The sequence below is a fragment of the Eurosta solidaginis genome, chromosome 1 (assembly GCF_040869045.1).
Source record: "Eurosta solidaginis isolate ZX-2024a chromosome 1, ASM4086904v1, whole genome shotgun sequence".
Taxonomy (NCBI): domain Eukaryota; kingdom Metazoa; phylum Arthropoda; class Insecta; order Diptera; family Tephritidae; genus Eurosta; species Eurosta solidaginis.
In genome coordinates, this window is record NC_090319.1 from 24,849,734 (window position 1) to 24,855,466 (window position 5,733).

The 5,733-nt window shown below is 41.7% G+C and overlaps 1 pseudogene; it reads left to right on the forward strand.

The window, feature by feature from the left end:
- Positions 1-1,223: 1,223 nt before the first annotated feature.
- Positions 1,224-5,408, forward strand: LOC137238583 (uncharacterized; annotated as a pseudogene).
- The last annotated feature ends 325 nt before the right edge of the window (positions 5,409-5,733 follow it).

The window sequence follows — 5,733 nt, forward strand, 5'->3', positions numbered from 1 at the left end:
TAATTATTCATGCAGGAGATGTCCTTAATTCAAATTAATCAAATGTATTATTGAATTTATTATAGGGGCCCGTAAATTGTTTAGTCCCGGGCCCGGATTTCCTCTCTACGGCCCTAAGTGGCGCATGGATCGCAATATTTCACAAAAAATCGTATTTGTGGTCCGATTTGGCTTTACATGCGATTTGTGAAAAAACTAAGAAGATAAAAAATTTCGGTTTGCTCCATTGGAAAGAGCGTTAAATTTCCCATAAGAATCACTCAAAAAGTGAACAACGGTATTTTCGCACAATAGGTCGTTTCATGATTCCAGGTCACATATGCAAAAAAGATTACGAATGAGATAAATTAAACAACACGTGTCTCTTAAAGGTAAATAATTTATTTTTGAAGCTTATAATTTCCTTTTCATAGCACTTTAAGAAAACCAAACTAAAAATTGTGTGCTATTGAATCAAAAAAAAGCAATAAGCTTTAGAATAAAAATGAGTACCCAGCAGAAAATTAAGAGCGGGATATTTTGTATTCACACTTGTACCAATAGCGCTTAGGTTCGAGCTAGGTATATATATTTAAGTAAATTAATCAAAGTCTGCGACTATTTCCAAACCACCTGCCACTGAATTAATTAAAGACGCGTTCAAAAGGCATGTTCATTGTATACCTTTTTAAAGCGTTCCTAATTGCTTCAGTCTTAGGTGGTTCTGAAATAGTCGCAAACTTTTATTAATTAAACCTTTAAAATTAATCAGTATTGTTGATACAAATGTGGCTACCTACTCTCCCAATACGCATCCTATTAGCACCAGTTTGGAGGTAGTCATTAAAGGCCTTTTTACCATCTCCAGCTAAGTTAGATCTTATCTGGAGGATAGCTACCTACCAGATAGATTCATTTGACAGTTATGTTTTCACCTACACAGGGTGACCAACGAAGGGTTTAATCTATAATTGGACAATTTTTTAGAACAAAACATCTTTTGTGAATACACTAAAATTGGCCAAATAGCTTACTTACTTACTTACTTTTTACACTCTGTTTGGGGGGCACGCGCACTTCACAGTTTTTTCTAGCTTGCTGGTAACAAAGAATTCAACTACGATATACAGTCAAATGAAATTGATATAATGGAGCAAAGTTCGAAAGTTAGAAAATGTTTGAAAATGGGTGTGGCACCGCCACTTTTTTAGTAAATCACTCTTATTCATATACATTGAGAATCAATGAGGTAAATCCTCGCCTAATTAATATCAATAAACAATTTTGGTAAATTCTATGTCTTTTGTGGGCTCACAGAGGCACATACTAGGAAAGCCATAAGTAACTGGAAAGCCAAATAGTTCAGACAACACTGGATTGAATGACCAGGACAAAGACAGACCAATTCGTTTATGCCCCCAGCAACGAGAGTATTAGCCCACTCATTAATCTAAGCGGATATTACTTATGAACTCTGCGTACTTTACAACACACTGTAGTCTACGATATCACCTAAGTAAATTAAATTTATCCGACAAAAAAATCTGTCACTTCTGTGAGCTGGAGGATGAAACGCTGGTTCTGCGTATACATAGCTCTGTTAAGGCAGATACACTCCCGCCTAGGTAGCGTGTCTCTTATTTCCTTCGCGATATGAACCAAAAAGCTTGATGGAGTGCCTAAATTCATTAAAAGCCTCCACATACAGTAGAAGGTTGAGAGGCCAAGCACAAATAATATATCTAAATAAAGGTTGCAGTTCCTCGAGGCCTAATAATAATAAAATAATAAAACAAGCTCATTGTATTCCTATAAATATAACAAAGAAACCAGTCCTTTGAACCACAAAAAAAAAATGCCTTGAGCCAAAGCTAACATACAAAGTGTGTACTGTGCAAAGAATAAACTATGCAAGGAAGTCAATTGGGACACGTTGCATAATAAAAAAGACATAGCCTTTACTGAATGTGCTTGTTACGGTTCAGTCTTCGGAGGAGTGCGGGTTCGAATCACTCTCCCGTGAGAAAAGGCTCTGAAGATATTTACAAAGTAGAATAGCGAAACCTGTCACCTTGTCCGTCCTGATTGGACGTTTTTTAAATATTTCCCAAATTATTAATAAATTATCCACGAATTCTCACAATATTTGATTAGAGTATTGTTTTTACAACAATAACTGTTTATGAAAAAAATAGGCGGAAACAATTTGAAATCACGCTTACTTCTTATACACAGCCTTCCATCTGTCTTTCCATATCGAAAGTTTCGAGATATGAAAAAACTTGGATAATGCATTAACAAGTAATGATAAAGTGCGTGGGTGGAGCCGTGTGTAAAAGGCCACGAAAGTGGGCAAAACAAAACTTCTGATCGCCATTCACCTGTAAATAGCCAGAGCGATTCTTTTGCATGCGGTTCAAGCAGCTCACTACTTCCGGTTGCCTGCGGCCAAGTATCCTCTGGGTAGCCGTTTAGTGGTGAGCTAATGTGAGAAGGCGACAACCTGGCTAGGCCACTCTGATATAATCGGTTTAAGGGATACCCAGGGGATCTTTCATCAGCAGCGTCTGTCGACAACGAGGTGCGGCTGCAAGCGGGCGTCTGTCTTGGATCAAGCGGCTAGCTATATAAACGTGCCATTAATATTTTCACCTCCGCTGACCGGATTGTGCGCTGGGCTTGGAACCCGCCACGTCAAACCACACTCCAATGTAAAGAACCAACAAGCCTCGGATAAAAAGAAACGCTCCTATTGATGAAGACAATGGCAAACGTTTGAAGGACAACGAATTGAGGGTATGCAACTGGAACGTCCGCTCCCTGAATGGGATTGGCGCAGGTGCCCGGCTGGTTGATGTCCTCATCAAAGCAAAATATGACATCACCGCCATCACGAAATGCGTTGGACGAAGGAAGGTCGAAGGAAGATAAAGAAGTGTGACATCTATTAGAGTGGCCATACAAATAAGCGGAGTTTCGGCGTTGGATTCGTGGTGGGAGAGAGACTTTGTCGCCAAGTACTGGCGTTGACGCCTGTGGAGGAACGTCTCGCCGCTATCCGAATTAAAGCAAAGTTTTTTAATATATCATTCATCTGCGCCCATGCACCGACAGAGTAGAAAGACGATGAGGAGATGAAAGACGGTTTTTATGAACAATTAGAAGGGACATACGAGCGCTGCCCAGGCCATAATATAAAAGTCGTGCTTGGCGACTTTAACGCCAGGGTGGGCAAAGAAGGTGTAAAACATATATGTCCCATCTGCCAATTTGTAGGGAAAATCAAAAGGGAGCAAGACGCAAATTTGAAGAGACGTTCGGCATAAATATTCATGGAGATAAATCGCGCCAAGCACTAATTATCATTATTTTCTTTTTTATTTTTTATGGTTAATGCGTCAAGCGTAATACAAGTTCTGAATCAGTTAAACAAATAAATAGCTTTTATTCTACCGAAATAGCAAATTCAAGGTTTTTATGTTTATTCTAGCAAAATGAAATTAGTGCGTATATTCTATTATTTTTCAAAGGAAAATTTAATTGTGCTTCATTGTTCGTTTCTATATTTGTACAGCTGAATCGTGGTATTAACTTCACATAGGTTAAGTGATACGTGTACAATATGACCGTATTTTTTCCCCAGCGGGTCGGGGGGTCAGAATATATCCGCGGTAGGTATGTCTGTTGTAAGAGGCGACTAAAATACCAGATTCAAGGGGCTGTGTAGCGCAACCCTTCAGGTTGCCAGCGCAATATATATCTTCTCCAAACCCAATAGTCAACCTCACTTAACCGCGGCGAATCCTGTTTCATTAACAGACGAGGCCCGGGCGACCCCAAGCTCCTCATGGAACTTGGGGATGGGGAGGGAGGGATGGCTTGAAGGTTTAATGTGGCCACATAAATCGTTCCCGAGATGGTCGGGATAGCACCTTAATGGTGTTGTGTTACCGGAGCGTACCGGATCTATATCCGGCAAAGGACCATCACATCGACAACACTCCCCAAAGCCTTCGGGGAGCAAACTTATCGCTACAACAACAACATAACCGTATTTTTAACCACTTCAGGCATATGCGACACAGGTGTCCCAAAAATATTTCCTTGTACAGCAAGTAGGCCGTCAATATTTTACTAGTTTTTTCGTTATAAGTTACTTAATCTTATCAGAATGTATACATCCGAACCGATTTTCATTAAATTTAAAAAGTGTTTATTTCTGTGTATTTCTACTGCGAAAAGCTTTTCGGTTAAAATGCCCTACAGTAGGAAAGTTCAACCTACACAATGAAACTTCTCCTAATGGACTGAGGCTGACTGACTTTGCCGGTGCTCGAAAAATGGTCATATCCAGCACGAGGTTCATGCATAAGAAGATACATCAAGCTACATGGCTGTCCCCCGAACGAAATACTCGCAATCAGATCAATGACGTTGTGATAGACGGACGGCATGCCTCCAGTATTTTAGATGTGCGCACGATCCGAGCACCTAACATCGACTCGGATCATTATCTCGTCGCAGCCAAAATACGCATCAGCCTCTGCGCGGTTAAAACCAAGGAACAAAAAACACAAGGAAATCTAGACGTTGAAAGGCTGCACTCGCAACAGACTGCCAATGATTTCGCAACTCGACTCCCACACCTGCTCTCTGAGAGTTCAACTCAGCGTGAAGGAGCAGTTGGAGCATATCTCCAAAGCACTTCGTACTGCCGCCGAGGAAAATATTGGTTACCGGCGGCCACGGAAAAACAACTCGTATGATGAAGGATGTCGCGTTGCAGCCGAAAGAAAAGGCGCTCCCTACAGGGCTACGTTAAAAGCGAGTGCAACAAGAGGTGTGTGTGAACGCTATCGCGAGTTAAAAAGGGAAGCGTGACGCCTTTTGAGGAAGAAAAAAGCAGAGAAAGAAAGGCGTGAGTGCGAGGATCTTGAGCTGCTAGCAACCAATAACGCCCGAAAATTTTACAAAAAAATTCGGCGACAGACGGAAGGTTTTAAGACAGGGGCAAACTCCTGTAGGAACGAAAACTGCAACCTTGCAACTGATGTCCAGAGAGTGCTTAGATTATGGAGGGAACACTTCTCTGCTCTCCTAAATTGAGGCAACGATTCACTGCGCAGGGATGACGAACCCGATCCCGCAATCGATGATGATGGAATATATGTCCCCCCGCCCGCTTATGACGAAGTTAGAATAGCAATAACCAGATTGAAAAACAACAAGGCCGTGGGCGCTGATGGATTGCCTGCGGAGCTATTCAAGTACGGCGGCGTCGAGTTGGTAAGGCGCATGCAGCAGCTTCTTAGCAAAATATGGGCGGACGAGTGCATGCCCGACGGTTGGAATCTAAGTGTTCTTTGCCCAGTCCACAAGAAGGGGAATACTACAAACTGCAACAACTATCGCGGAATCAGCCTTCTTAATATAGCATATAAGGTCCTGTTAAATGTATTGTGCAAAAGAGTGAAGCTCACCGTGAATCGGCTGATTGGACCTTATCAGTGCGGCTTCAGGCCTGGTAAATCTACCATTGACCAGATTTTCACAATGCGTCAAATCTTGGAAAAAACCCGCGAAAAAAGAATCGACACACACCACCTCTTCGTCGATTTTAAAGCCGCATGCGACAGCACGAAAAGGAGCTGCCTATATGCCGCTATGTCTGAATTTGGTTTACCCGCAAAACGTATACGGCTGTGCAAAATGACATTTTGACGACGAATTGAGCAACACCATCAAGCTGTTCAA